We start from the raw sequence: 15,067 nt of genomic DNA on the forward strand, positions 1-15,067 counted from the left end.
ATTCATAATTATTGTATTACATACATTGTGGTCAATGCCAATCATGATAGATTTGACATTAATCTTAACTTGCTCATAAGAAATGATAAACCCTGAACAACGCTTGATTTTATCATTGTAAGGGGGGCAGATTGATGCGAGAGCATCCTTGAAACCTACAAATTGTATGGCTATACAATTGCTTTTGTGGCATTTAAGGATTAATCTACTTTTTGGATAGATTCCCTATCTTATGAAGTGACTTTGGTGAATAAAGTGATTCTTGTGTCATAATTTTACAAGTGAGGGTTGAAGATGAAGCATGGAAACTAGTATTAAAAAAAAAAAAGAAAGGCTTGTAATTGATAAAAAATGGATAACTCAATTTCAATCAGCTAGGTGATTCAAATTGGAGATGAAAGTAGGGTCTGAGAGCTTTCCAACGATAGCTCATAAAGTCATGAACGTGTGAGGTTGAGTTGTACAGGAAAGTCAAGATGAGCGCCCACTCCCACCAAGTGAAGCGCCTGCTCTTTAAAGTGGAGCATCCACTCCTATGGATGTCAGTTGAAGAAGTTTTCAAAAGTGAGGAGCGTCCGCTCTTACCCTTAAGAGTGGATGCTCTAGTGGCCCTTTTTCGAGCAGAAAACTTTGTTTCTTTTATGCTTATTTTTGCAATGTTTTAATCTTGGCCTTCCATTTGTAATCCAAGGGGCGTAATTTAGAACTTTAGGGTTGTTTGTAAAGCCTTTAAATAGGGCTAAACTTGCTTTTAGGAACAACCTTTGCTTAATTTTGAAATCAATGTGATTTTCTCTCTTCTTAATCTTTGTAATTATTTCCTTTCTTTGTGATTGCTACTTTGTAATATTTATGATTACACTTTAATCCTTACTTTACTTTGCATTGACTTTGATTAAGAACCCCTATTTCATATATCTTGGTGATTTTTGAGATAGGTTTATCTTGTGTTGCTGCTTTGGAATTGTTGTTTGTTTCATATCAATTTGGTATCAAGAGCCTAGGTTATTATCCTAGAAAGATTCTACCTTTTGAATCCCTCTTCACCCCTCTCAAAAGATCTCATCTTTTCCCACAAAATTTTAAATTTTCTCCCTCAAAGATACAAACTTTTGATCTTAAAACATGGATAATAGATAGGGGTGAAAGTTCGGTTTTCAGTTTGGTTTATTGCCCAAACCAAAACCGAAGCACAATATTTCGGTTTTTGGATTTTGCAAACCACACCGCACCACTTTAGCTTTTGAAACCGAACCAAACCAAACCACCTAAATTTCGATTTTCTTAAGTAAAAAAAAACCAAACCGCACCGATTTTTCCTATCAAGCATCATAAACATAAAATATTGCAAAAAACCGAAACCAAACGACACCAAACATAAACCGAACTAAAAAAAACCAAACGGAACCAAAACCCACAACAACCCAACCCACCTTATTTAACCACCCTTCATCTCCCTTCCACCCAAACCATAACCCTAGATCGACCCAAAACTTAACCAAAATAAGTAGTGTCCGTGTTTAATAAATTAAGAGGTGAGACTCGTAAGAGTACTAAACTATGATGTTCTGACATGTGAATTTAGAATTGGGAAAAACGAGTCTTGAGTTATAATGATTGTACTCACTCAATAGCAGCAATAAAGAACATTCTGTATCAGAAAGTAAATCCGCAATAATCTTTTGTTCAATCACATTTACCAACACCGCAATTATTCAATCACACACCACCATAAAAATATTAAAATAAAATAGAAAAAAAACTCAAACCTCAAATTCCACTGAAAAACCTCGAATTTTGGGTTTCTAAGGTCACATTTGACCATGAAAACTCTAGATCTAGTGTTTTCATGGTCAAATTTGACATGAAAGACCTTTAGTTGATGCCCTTGATGGAGTTCATAAAACCTCAAAATGTTCGCGCGATGGTGATGTAGGCTGGTGAGGAAAAGAGGAGACAGAGTGAAATTGGAGAAGAGATCAAAGAGGAAAGAGAAAGGGCCTAAATTACTTTATTTTATTGCCTTCGTTTGGAATCCAATATGTTAGGTTTCTTCGTTTAAGAAAGGAGAGAGAGTGAAAAGATTGAGGAGAAAGGGTGAGAAGACGAGAGAGAGGGCGGAGAAGAGAAAAGAAGGGGTGAGAAGGCGCAAGTAGGTTTTTTTTTTCCTTTAATTATATACTTAGGTTAAAATATTTTGGGCTAGGGTATTTTTTGGGTTTGGGCCTAAATTTCGGTTTAGTTCAGTTTTTCACTTTCTCAAACCGGAATCGAACTGAAAACCGAAATATTTTTTTCAAAACCAAAACCGAACTACTTTTGAAAAAAATAGAACCATATTTGTTATTCGGTTCGGTTCGATTTTAAACCGAGTTTGTTCACCCCTAATACTAGATACTTTTATGAAGATGAAGAAAGTTACCATGAGCATTCTGGATTGGATTCTCTATAAAGGAAGTTTGATAGACTTGTTGAAGTCTTGTAGAATACAAGAAGCCCTAGAAGAAGGAGAAGTCCAAGTGAAAAAGATGGTTCCCATTCTCTTCACCGGAGATGGGAACACCACCAACATCACCATGAGGACAACCGTGACCGGTCGAAACATTATTTTGGACCTTCTGGACTTTAAAGGTAATTTGATCTTAATGAATCTCTTGATTGTGTTATATGTATGGAGAAATTATTCAATTCTAAAGGCAAGGAAATTTTGAAAAATACCACCAACAATTATACCCATGCATTTTTTACAAAACCACGATCAAAATTTATTTTTTTATTTACCACCAACTATATTCAAAACCTTAAAAACTACCACCATGACGTCACTGTGTATGTGGGCCCCTCTAACTACCTTCTTCTTAATTTCCTTCCTTTTCCGTTTATATTCTCACAATTCTCTCCCTTATTCCCCCCCCCCCCCAATTACTTCCCCCTCTCCTCTTTTTTGTTTCTTTTGCCAATTTTTAAAGCAATAATTAGTGTTTAAATCTGTAATTTGTTCTTCAAGCCAATAAAAAATGCAAAGCTGAGTGCATAATTATGTTATCAGGAAGGTATGTTTAATTAGGGTTTTCAAATCAACTTGGGGGTATTTCAATAGAAGTAGGGTTTATAAATTAAATTTGGGGTTTTGATTAGGGGTGAAACAAATTTGGTTTAAAACCAAACCGAACCGAATTAGGAATATGGTTCAGATTTTTTCTTTAGTGGTTCAGTTTCGGTTTGCAAAATCAAGAAACCAAAAACCAAAATTATATGGTTCGGTTTCGGTTATGGGAAATGAAAAACTAAAACCGAACCAAATTTTTGGCCCAACCCCAAAAAAACCCTAGCCCAACTCTACATAGTATATAAAGAAAAAAAAAATACCCCTCTAATCATCTCTCAACCTCTCACTTTCTCTGAGTCTCAATTTCGCCTCTCCTTTCCTCTTCTCTTTTCGTCCTGTCTCTCTCCTCTTCCTAAGTTCTCATTCCTCACTCTCTCTCCTTTCCTCTTCTCTACTTTGTATTTTCTCTCTCCTCTTCGATCTCTTCTCCACTTTCACTATCCTCTCCTCTTCGACCAGCAGTACTGATGTAGAAACGTCAGTTTCGAAAATGATAGTCAAAGTAGTCGATAGGGACGGAGAATGATTTAAGACGTTCTGCGATCCTAAATCACTCTGTATACGCCGATACCTGCAGAAAAATGTTAGTTCCACAGATAAAAGAGTAGAGGAATAGAATGCTTATCTGACACCAGTGTATCGGTGACAAATGACTTTGGTAGCTTCCTATGCTTGAAGGAATCCACCGAATGACGTTTTAAAGAAATCTACCGGATGATACTTTCCATGCTTGAGGAAAGTCGACATATGAATTTGGCAGTTTTCTATGCTTGAAGAAACCCACTGATAATACTTTCCATGCTTAAGGAAATTCGACAGATGATTTTGGCAGCCTTTTATGCTTGAAGAAATCCACCAGATAATACTTTTCATGCTTGAGGAAAGTTGACAGATGATGAGATTGCAAGTCTCTGTGTATCGAGAACGTTGCGTTGTGAAATGATGGTGGTTCGATTGTCGCCGAACGTGGGCTGTAGTTGGTTCGCTTGTCCCCGAACGTGGGCTGTAAATGGTTTGCTTGTCCCCGAACGTAGGCTGTAGATGGTCCGCTTATCCCCGGACGTGGTAGATGGTCCGCTTGTCCCCGGACGTGGGTTGTAGATGGTCCGCTTGTCCCCGGACGTGGGTTGTAGATGGTCCGCTTGTCCCCGGACGTGGGCTGTAGATGGTCCGCTTGTCCCCGGACGTGGGTTGTAGATGGCCCGCTTGTCCCCGGACGTGGGCTGTAATTGAGACCTGCAAAATAAAATTTGCCAAGGGACTCGTATAGACTATGATTGACTTGACCAAGCTTGACTTGACATGACATGTCATGTATATAACTTGTGGTTGTGTGTGTATATGGTGTGTGTGTGTGTGTGCAAACACAAGCAACAGAAAATGTAAAAGCAAAAATTTTCCATCATTTTTGTCATGAGACGAATGGAAGGTACTGACTTTCTCCCAAAAAAGAAAGACGTGAAAAATGAAGTTTTGTTTTCGAACTTCCCTCAATAAAAATTTTGAAAAAGTTTTTGAACTTCCCCAAAAGAAAATAATGAAAAAGGGAAGAAGTTTTGAACTTCCTCCTTGATCAAGACGAAATGAATCGTATGGATTAAATTTCTTGTCCAGAAAATAATGTATGCATGATGCATGTTCTTAGGCCAAAAGGCTAAGGATAATTACATCATGTGACACGATAGATGAATGAACTTAGGTCATGGAGCTAAGCATCATATATGGTGTAAAGAAGCGATCTTGAACGCCACTTAGGTCCGGAAGTTATGCACGTATATAAATGAAGTGATTATGAACGTTGCTTAGGTCAAGGAACTAGGCACGATATGCTTTTATGATTACAAATCAAGACGATATGCTTTGTATGATTACAAATCATTGATATATAAATGTTGCTCAGCACATTATGCGATGCATGAAATAATGAACATTGCTCAAGTCAGGAAGCTAAGCACGTATACAACGTTTCTTCTAATGAATGTTGTTTTGAAAGATGATGAAGCATGTGCGGTAGGGAAACAAGATTTCATGATAAAGGGTTCCTAAGGGAAAGATGATATGGCTATGTATGTGTGAAAGAAGTGTGTGAAAGTGATACTAAGGTGAGGCTGCAAAGGCTATGGTGAGGGAATAGATGTGAGAAGAGTAGAGATGGTGACTCTTTAGGCTAGGTAGGCTAAATTATGTAGGTTCAAGCCCCCAATTCTAGCTCTAAATGGGTAGGGGTAAGCATTGGATATTCTTTGACTCGATCATGCATGGATATGAATATGAATGTGGCTGCACCTTGACGTGAGGTTGCCTACGTATCCGTTAGGAATCAGGCCGAACGTAGCTCTAACCGAACTTTACACAAGTGTGTGTACACCTCAAAGAGGTCTTTCAAGGGTTGTAAATGTTAAGCTGATGGTTTAGGGAAGAAAGGGGTAAAAGGGTCAAGACCCGAGAGAAGCCCCCAAGATATGCAATTGTGTATTTGAAAATTTGGACTTTGCAAGTTTTATTTTTCATACATTTTTCTTATTTGAATTCCCTTTTTTTTCATTCTTTTGAATCAATGTAGGCAATCTCAGATCATGCGGTCTATCACTCACTTAGCATTCATGTTTCTCAGGCACGGTACCAAGCACTCGATGAGAGACGCAATTTGAGATGTGTTCATATCAAAGACATTGGAACACTTGCCCTTAGACATTGTTTTTTTTATTTACTTATTCTTTTTATTATTATTTGAACTTGCTTTCTGACTGTTACACAAATTGCACACCTTCCCAACCCAGTTTTAAGTGAATGTGGGTTGAATAAATAAGGTCAATCGTTAGACAAGACTCAAAGTGGTTGATGAAGAAATGGATATGTGATTGAATGGTTAATAGGGAATGACAGGGTTGCAAAGGTGCCTCAAGTCATTGGTGTACCTTGTATTTAGTTTGGTAATTTTTTTTTTATTATTTTTGCTAATTACGTGATCGAATGTAAGAAAGAGATGCTCATTTATGAAGAAGGTAAGAAATGTGACACATAGACACATGGATAAGGAGAACCTATGCTAGACTTTTTAGGGGGAAGGGTTTGAAACAAAAGAAGAAGAAAACATGAAATCTTGGTGAGAAGCTTGCATTGTGCATTGTCTTCATGGCTGTTTATGAGTAACTTCTTGCCGCCTGGTGAGAAAAAAAGTTTCTTGTTGTTGATGCTTTGATTGGAAGGAAAGAAGGAAGGAGTGACGTTCCCCTTATTCTTCCAACTATTGCCTAGTGATTTTAGACTCAAGTACTGTGTAAGGATGAACTCACTTAATGCATTCACTCACTACTTGGATTGGAAAGGAAGAGTGTATGAAACAATTTAGAAAACTTATGGGAAATACTCCACTCATTCCTACTACGACGAAAAACGATGCATGCATGGTCCTAGTATACGATCATAAACAATATAGTGCATCACTCGAAGACAAAGTGTGTACAATGACTCAACATGTGTGATTAGGTGAGTTTATTAAGACTCGTGGTATAATCGCATGGCTATACATGTAAACGGTATAAAAAACAAAGGACCCAATGACCAAATAGCACTGAAGACTAAAAGACAAACTAACTTAATTAATTTTGTCCAATTTTAATGTTTATGCTATTGATGAGTGGCATTTATGCCACTCTTTTATCCTTTTTTTCTCTAAGGATTCTCCCCTCATTTGCACTTGTTTGGCCCTTTTCTAAGCATTTTTACCTTAGTTTTGTTTTCTCCTTTCCCTTCTCTTTTATCTTCCTTTTTCCTAGATTTTTTCCTACTCTTTACTTTGATTTCCATGCTCGTGTTTTTTGGGAACCGGGGTCTTCAAAGAGGAGTAAGCTTAAGTCAAATTGGAGCTGAGGAAAGCAAGTTCTAAAGGAGGTGTGGTCGAACTCAAGAAAGGTTCGGTCGAACCTTAGGTGTGACCAAACCTGCACAAGGTTCGACCAAACTTTGCAGGCAGGAACTTTTCAAATTTCAGCATTTTGCAGAAGCGATCGAACCCTAGAAGTTCGACCGAACCAGGAGTAGGGAGGTTCGACCGAACCTACCCATGGTTCGGCCGAACCTACCCTGATGTTCTTCCGAACCTACCCATGGTTCGGTCAAACCTTTTGCCGACTTCAGCCAGCTGTGTACGGACTATATAAGTTTTGTTTTAGAACATTTGAATGTAATGAGTTTTACTTAGTTCTAATTTCAGAATATTAGCTTAATCTAGAGAGAGAAAAACTATTAGTCTTCATTTGGTAGAGAGAGAAAGTGTGGATTTCTTCATTAATGAACTTGGATTTTGAAGAAGAAGCTTGTTTAATCTTTCGTAGATCTTCAACTTCAATTAATGAGCAATCTCTTTACCTTTGCATTTAATTTTGTTTGTTTACTTTAATTTTCCTTCTTTGCTTATTAATCATGTTGATGCTTATTGATTTGGTGATTGATATTGTTTTCAACATGATTTGTGAGTAGTCACTTAGCCAAGGGTGTGGGGATGGTGTAGTTGCTAATTGTTCATGCTTATAATATTGGGATTAAGTTAATTGTGATTAAAATCTTTGCATGCTTGATATTCTTTGATCTTCTTGCAAGTGCACATTGTTGGTTGATTAAAGGTGAATCTTTGCTAACAAGGAACGGAAGTTGACTTAGTTAAGGTTCATTACTATCGATTGTTCTATGATTGCACCTCCCAATATATGGTTCTAGTGTGGAAACATAGAGGCTATGTCAGGAGAAACCGATTAACCCCGAAAGGCAGTTAGATTGGACCTTATTTTGATATTCATGCATGTTTAGTTCACTATTGATTTGCTTTTATGTTATTGCATGATCAATCGGCATCTACATCTACCCATTTACCTTTAGTTTAATCTCTTAGTCATTCCTATTCTTTGTCCCGAGATAGCTTAAAGTCTAGTGATGAATGCGGTGTTTATGTGCTTCTCCCTGTGGTTCGATCCCTCTTCTTGCCATATACTTGTATTAGGATAAGTCGAGTGTTATAAATTGTATTTGATTTAGGTGTAGTTGTCTAGTGATGCGATTATTCCTTTATCAGCTATTTACTAGGTGAAAACGGTCCATTGGCAATCATTAGTCATAAATAAGATAAACCACAATCAAAGACAAAGAATACATGTTAAGGTTAGCACAAAAAATCAATCACAAGAAACTAGGAAGAGGACTAGAATTCTAGAAGAGTTATGACTCATGGGTATATATATAAAAAAAATCTATAATCCTATATTATACGAGTTAACATGGATTAAAGGACTTGGATAAGACTAGCTTGACATGAAAAGATAAAAAAAAATAGAAAAAAAAAAAAGAAAGTTGACGCTAAAAAGACACCTAAACTGGACAGGCTGTAGTATCGGTTTAAACTTTTGATCAGTGACTTTGATTGGGACGAAAACAACTCCAAATGAAAGATAAAACTCGAGGCTACAGATCCATAGGTGTTACGACATGTAACTCTTTCTAGAAATCTGGATATGACCAAAACAAGTTGACTCTTGTGCAGTATACGGGAATAAAAATCCGGGTGACTCAAAAATAAAAAAATAAAATCTATGGCTCAACTCTAAAAATAAAAAAAAGGGTTTGATAAGAGAACTTTTTTTTTTTTTTTAAAAAGTCAATAAAAAATGCACATATAAGCATATCGTCACGCATGATGCAATGGAGTTCGTAACCTAAAGTCAAGTTCTATGTTCGACTATGGTCAAGCTTTTGTGTGTCAAAGGGTACCATGGTTAAGAGTTTGGACGCGTTAGCAAGGCAGCCTCCCTTGAGGGTGAAGCCAACGGGCGGCTCCGCGATTTCGTGATGAAATCGAACTCGACTCCATGGTTTGGGTGGATTTAAAAACTCGGATGAACCCTTATTGCCATGAGCGTTTTCGGGTTGATAGAGCGTAAATCCCCTGTGCTAGCCACATACGTAGAACACGTACTATTGTGGCAAAATAGGTAAGCTAAAATGCATATGCATATGTGACAATGCCAATTAAACCGCAGGAATACAATTTAAGAATCTTTCAAGTCTCATCCACTCATCTCAATTAAATACCGATCACTCAAATCGATAAATAACCAAGAATCCTCCCCAGTGGAGTCGCCAAATTGTAGGCATCGTTAGAAGTGCGCCTACGTTAACGCATGTGGTGAATATGCCTGGCACTCATAGGAAGTCTGAATTGACATAATACGATTAGGGACAAAGCAAAGTAGGGAGCCGCGAACAAGTTTTTTAAGGAACTTGTAAACCATTCACGGATCATAAAAGGCAACCACGAATAAAGGGACAACGATAGACAACAACGATTGACCCATGAAGGTTACACCCCATTCATAATCCATGAGATTACTAACTCCATATGGTTCGGAACCACGAAAGGAGGATCAAGGATGATGGTACGAAGTGAGTCATGGAGTCACATTCGCCCGTATTGGCCTCTACTCGATTCTTATAGTGAAAAGTGATTCTTGCGATCTCAAAGGCATGCAAACATAATATTCAATTTGCTCCAAACTATCATTAAGCTAAATTGGTTGAATATTAATGCAACACATAATTCTTAAATATTTGTGATCACTCAAATTAATAACAAGATTAAAAAGGAACCTAACCCGGTCGTCCAAATTATCTTATTAGGCGTGATTTTCAATTACATATTCCCTTTAAACATCCAATATGGTGATCAATAAATATATAATAGAACAAACATTAATATTTGAAGCAATTCAACAATAATAGCGTTAGTCAAATCAAATATAAATTAACCTAATCATGATACTAGCAATATTAAAATAAGATAAGTAATTAAATTAATTAATTACTCACATTCCGCGCGCTCCTTTAAATTGCTACATCATGAATAAACTGTCAGTGACTTCAATAAATATAAATAAAATGAAAAATAAATTAAATAAATGTAGATCTGATTTGGTCTAAACCCTCAGTTATTTGTACCTTTCACGTCTTAGTTTAAGGACGGAGCCTCGGGTTAAGTATGGACTCCTTGGAGTGCTTAAGGGAAGAATGATGTAATTAGGAATATAGGTTTAAGGCTTAGAATATGAGAGAGAGAGAGAGAGAGAGAGAGAGAGAGAGAGAGAGAGAGAGAAGAGAAGAGAATGATTTTTGGTGTAAAAGAGAGGAAGAGAGAGTGATTTAATGATCACGCTTGTTGATAATTGAAAAAGGGGAGATATGACCTCTATTTATAGAGAAAAAAGAAGGGTCGAAAAAACAAGATAAGATCCGAATTAAATCGGAATAAAACTCGATAGACTGCAGTTTTTGCGGTTTTTGTTTTTATCATATCTTTTGATCTAGATATTGGAATAACATAAATAAGATATAGTTGGAAAGCTCTTGAAGTATACTTTCTAACCCAATTAGAATCAGATTAAAATTTCTTGTAGAATAAAAGATATAGACAAAATAGTAGGACGATTTCAGTTTTGGATAGAGTTTGATATTTAATTCATATATTTTTCATTATAGCTCGGAATTGATATTATAATATATCATTGGAAATATAATTTCAAGGGCTATCCAACCATATAAGATTTGGATAAAAAATATGAGGCACGAAAATAATATATGTCTAACTTTGAACGTCTTTCAATTCGGATAGAAATAGGATTTTCAAAAAGAAAAGTTTTATTCAATTTCAAACTCTTTAATCTTATTTTTTCAAAAAGGATAATTAAAATATTTTAGAATCTTATAGAAGCTTCCAATTAATTCTAATAGATTTAGGAATGGGATTAAATCTTTTGGACCCTCCACATGATCATTGGGTCGTAGGTAAGGTGGGCTTAGGTTCGGTTTGGGCTCAGTTTAATATTTTTGTCATAACTTATTTGTTATAACTCGGATTTGGGCTTATAATATATCGTTGGAAAGCTCTTTTCAAGCCCCATCCAATTATTAAATCATTGGACCCAGATTATGGACCAAAATAAACAAGACTAAACGTTTTTATAAAAAGGACACGAAATGAATGATTTTTAAGGACACAAAATGAATTATTTTGGGTTTAAAGGCACAAAAAGAGGAAAATAAGTTATGGTTTGGGGAAATGGGCTAGGATTTGGGTTGGTTTATAAAATGGAAATATGGATTTAAGCACTCCAAGATTAAATACTTAACCCGACCAATAATGGCGGTGAAAGGTTGTTCATCATCGGGTTTGGTTTTGGGGAGACATTTTTAGGTGTGTACAATGTGCCTTCATTTGGGCTTATTCTTCTTGTAGGGCCTTTAGGTTTTGGAGTTCCTCTCTAAGTTTCTCCAATGTTGCCATGTCACCCATGATTGGACTAGTATGCGAATGTGGAAGATGATCTAGTAATGTGTATCACGAGAAATTGACTGCGTTCACTTAAACCTTTTCTGCCAAGCATTCAAACAATGAATCAAATTCAAAATGATTGTTTTTTTTTTTAATTCTTGTATTACAAATTCACTTTAAGCAAGTTTGTTGATGAAGAATGTCAAAAAATTCACGAACAATCATTAATGGAATGTCATGATTTGTGTTGACTTCAATAAAGTAATCATCTAAGGATTTTACTTTAAATGAATAATTGTTTTCGAAAAAGGTAGAAGAGAAAGTCAAGAAAGTTGGATTGAAAATGCTTATCAAATTTTAGGAATATTAATCAACCCGAACATACTCCTTAAAATGATCAAATTCTTTTTTTTTTTTTTTTTTTTTTTTTGTGAGGCAATCATCCCAAGTAAAGTTCTCGGGATTTTCTTTTTAAACCATAGTAGAGGTAAATAAATTATACTCTTAAATCTTACAACTAAAAATAAGATGAACACGAAAATAGGCACGTTTAAGAATAAACATATTGATGACGTCCTATTAAGAGATGTGAACTTCTAATGACGAACCTCATAAGAAGTAATGTCATTAGCTTGATTATAAAGTACGTAAACGAATCATCATAATCATAAATATTATCGCGCGCAATTTTTCGTCTTGCGCTAAGGTGGAAAGTGCAATTTCAAGAACAGCATCTGTCACATGCATTTTTTTGTTTTTTTTATTTGCGAAAACGCAAAAGAAACAGTAAAAAACATTTTTTTATTTTTTAATTTTTTTTTGCAAAAACACAAAAGGAACGATAAAAAAACATTTTTTTTCGAATTGATTTTTTTTGTAAAAAACGAAAACGACGATCAAAGTAAAGGTAACTAAGTTAGACAACGTTGTTAGCCAAAGAGATATTTTAGCACCTACTTAACGATTAACCTTGAAGCGGTAATATTGTTTTCTCCGTATGATATTGCTCGTAACGAGTCAAAGTCAACGTTGAACAGTGGACGCGCGCATGACACAGAGTTGCGCGGAGGTGCCGCGCGCAACTTCAGAATTTGCGATTGGAGGGCGCGCGCAACTTTGACAGTTGCGCGTGCCACCTGGTAGGTTCGGCAATTTTTTTTTATTTTTTTAAATTTTTTTTTGCAAAAACGCAAAAAGAACGTTTTTTTTTTTGGAAAAAGCAAAAAGAACGATTTTTTTTTTTTTTTTTTTTTTTTTTTTTGTCGAACCATAAAGTTTGCGATTTTTTTATTACATCTCTAGGTAACTAGTTGGAATTAGTTAGATTAGACACGAAGCACGTATTCATGTAGTCACATAAGCACATAAAAGGATCCGTCAAAGCATACAATGCCATTCTAAGGTCAAGGCTTGGGTGTCCAAGGGTACCATATCTTAAGAAACGATGCACAAATCAATCACTCACCGTGTTGACTCATGAGATCGCCCTCTCAACATTTTGTTGACGATATAGGTGGGATGATTGTTATTGATTTCGGGATAGAAGCCTTGTGTTGGCAACCCCTAGTCAATGAGCCAATCTCCAATGGTTAAACTGTGCTATGATTATGCATGATGCAATGTTGCTTGTTTGATTTTTACTTTTGTGAAAAAGGAAGATATTATGTGTTCGAGTCTCACTCTATAACTAGAGATTATCCAAGTTAGTTCTCATTACAATCCATAGGCAACCTAGTGTTGGAAACCTTGAACCATAACTACGAACTAATCTTGTAACCTCTAAGTCCCCAGCGGAGTCGCCACTGTAAGGAGGGTGTTCCCAATGTAAGGGGTCATCTCCTTAAATGCCCATGTCCACTTAAAAGCCTAGGACTTTACACTTGTTAGGGTATATTAGGATTTGAATTCTTGACTGTTTGGGAGACCTTGAATTAGAAATGATACTCTCATCACGTTTTTTTGTAAGAAACAAGTAGGAGTCGCCAATGAGTTTTAGGAAAACTCGTAAACCTCGTTCATGCCTTTCTTCCATGTGGAGTTCATGGAATAATTAGCACGAATCATAAGTTTTCCAGATCATGCCCAAATTGGTCTACATAAACCAAAAATGAGTTCGGGAGCGAGGGTACTAAAATAACGTTCCTTTTAGGGAGGAATTGCCATTCTAGCCCTCGTACGGCCTCTACTAGCTCTTCCTTTTTCACAATTTCATTACCAAACAATATATGCAACGTGATACCTAAAGACTAAGTTAGTTGATTTTATTTACAAGCATTAATCACAAAGGAATTACATTGCAAAAGTCGTTATTCTTATTTAATAATATTCGTGAAAGAACAATAAATAAACAAGATTCGCCTTGTCTTAAGTGATAAAACAACAATTAATTATTCCAATTCTAGTCTTGATTAACGAAAGAGTACTATGTGAATTAATTACTACCTCCGTTTCTTATTATGTGCAACAAAGGAATATTTTATGTCTCACAAATAATACCCTTCGTTGCACATAATAAGAAACGGAGGTAGTAATTAAAATTTTGTTTAAAGTGATCAAACAACACTATTTATTCAATTAAAGTTATTTAAACAATAAAAGAAAAGTGATTTATCTAAGTGCTCAGGAAACTAACCATTCTTCTTTTATGTTAAATCTCCGTTTAATGTGTTTATGGACTTTCTTTCTTCTTCGTACCTTCAAGAGCTTCAATGGATGGATTAGGGTTGAAGAGTATTTGGGAAGAAAGAGGGAAAAGTAGTATGATAGTAAGAGAAGCAGAGAGATTAGGGTTTTGAGAATAATAGGGTTTTAATTCTGATTTTTCCGGTCCCCATAATGCTGAACGAAGACCCCTATTTATAGGCGTAGGGATCTAGGTTTAGGGTTTTAGAGCCGCGCCATCAGGTGGCGCGCGCAACTCTCTAAGTCGCATTGGGTGTCGCGCGCATCTCAATGAGTTGCGCGCGCAAGGCGCGCGCAATTGATTGAGTTGCGCTGGTATGCGGTTTGCCTTAAACGAAAACACATTTTTAAAATTTCCATAACTTTTGATTGTGAAATCAGATTAAGGTGTGTGAGATATCATTGGAAATTTATGAATGTCTACTTTTTAATGCCGTTGGAATTAGGTTAAAATATGTTATGGAGCAAAAGTTATGGCCATTGGAGTGCAAGGGTGTCAGTTTTAGGGCCCGGTTTAGTGTTTTGATCATATTACCTTTCACCCTTCAATTGTAGATCTTTTTTTTGATAAACCACTTTGAGCCTCGTCTAACGATAGACCCTTCATTTTTTCAACCCATATCTACCTAACCTTGGGATGGGATGATGTGCAACTTATGCAATCTCAAAAGTCTTGAGTGAATTCAAAAAATTAAAATAGCAAAAATAAGCAAAAATAAATAATAAAAGTGTACAAAAGGGCAAGTGTTCCAATGTCTTTGATATGAAAATATCTTTTATAAGAACACGTCTCAGATTGCGTCTCTTATCGAGTGCTCGGTACCGTGCCTGAGAAACATGAATGCCAAGTGAGTGATAGACCGCATGATCGGGATTGCCCACACTTATAAAAATAAAGATAAATGCTAAAGCAAAAAAAAAAAAAGAGAGAAAAAGAAAGAGCTAAAAAAGAGTAGAAA

Source organism: Chenopodium album, chromosome 9 (genome assembly GCF_948465745.1).
Source record: "Chenopodium album chromosome 9, dcCheAlbu1.1, whole genome shotgun sequence".
Classification (NCBI taxonomy): Eukaryota; Viridiplantae; Streptophyta; class Magnoliopsida; order Caryophyllales; family Amaranthaceae; genus Chenopodium; species Chenopodium album.